This window comes from Gekko japonicus, unplaced genomic scaffold (assembly GCF_001447785.1).
Source record: "Gekko japonicus isolate JY-2015 unplaced genomic scaffold, Gekko_japonicus_V1.1 scaffold330, whole genome shotgun sequence".
NCBI lineage: Eukaryota > Metazoa > Chordata > Lepidosauria > Squamata > Gekkonidae > Gekko > Gekko japonicus.
The window spans coordinates 293,482-294,652 of NW_015173132.1; the positions used below are offsets into that span (position 1 = coordinate 293,482).

The 1,171-nt window shown below is 40.6% G+C and overlaps 1 protein-coding gene across 1 annotated transcript in view; it reads right to left on the reverse strand.

Annotated features, from left to right (window-relative positions):
- The window catches only part of CUL1 (cullin 1), a 73,280-nt gene extending 72,525 nt beyond the window's left edge, over positions 1-755 (reverse strand). The window contains exon 1 of the mRNA XM_015422160.1: positions 699-755. The gene's annotated coding sequence lies outside the window, so the exon portion shown is untranslated. The remainder of the gene's footprint in view (positions 1-698) is intronic.
- Positions 756-1,171: the final 416 nt, after the last annotated feature.

Sequence of the window (1,171 nt, forward strand, 5' to 3'; positions counted from 1 at the left end):
GCTGGAAGGGCGCCGAGCCATTCTATTTCTCTGCGTCCTTCCCTTAAAACTCCGCCTCAGCCCACCGCACTTCCCCGCCCGAAGAGCACCGGAATTTGCTGACCAGCCATTTATTCACCTGATGGCCTCCGCAATGCTTTAGGCCACCAGTGACTTAGATGACAGAGCGCAGCAAGCCCACTCTCTCAGTGCAATAGCTTAACCTTAACCTACTGCTACAAAGCGCTCTGAGTGCTACTGAACAGAATACTAACAATATTTCCTGACCTAACAGGTCCTACCAGAGAGATGGTAGTAGAGAAAGGATACTGAAAGGAAAAGGGAAATGATCCAACATAATTATGCAATAACAAGGATTTTAAAATTGTAATATGCTGACGTATCTTGATTGTTGTAAGCCACCCTGAGCCCTAGGGGGTGGTGGCCCTGCTTGGCAGGGAATGGAGCGGGATATAAGTCTCATAAAGTAAATCAATATAGAAAGCAGTCATATTTGACAGAGTGTATAAAACAAAAAATATTTTTCTCCAGCATCCCCTTCCTTATAATTATCAAGATATTATCTGTAAAATACAATAGTTCTTACTTCTGTTGGGGTATATTTATATTCAACATCTTAAATTTCAAACTTCATAACTATGTCTATTTTGCAACTACATCATTGGATCCTTCATTATTACAACGAATTGCGTACTCACTGTTAATTTTTGCAGATATATGTCTCGTAATAAGGAAATTAGAAAAAGACGCTCTCCCCAAGGTCCACTTCCTTGCATACATTTATACTCCGGATATTACATTTAAAACAAATTCTAATTCTGCTTCTCTCTCATGTCATGAACACGTATCTGTATGTGTTTTAAACTGCTTCTTGTTCTAAATTTGTCTCCTTGCATAGTACACATAAGACACACTTCATCTCTCCTCAGATTTCGTAACTGACCTATTTCTCAAATAGGTTTTTAATTTTGCCATTACTGCATATTGAGCAAGTTTATTTCCCCAACCTTCTAAGCGTGGACAGACATTTCATTTCCATTTTGCAGTGTAAATAATTTCTAGCCATGAAACCTCTGTCTGGATTGACACTTTAGTCCTCAGCCCACCCAGTCCCAGCTCTGCTTCCTTATGTCTCTGTCTCTCTCTGCGCTGCCTCCCACCCCTGACTGAC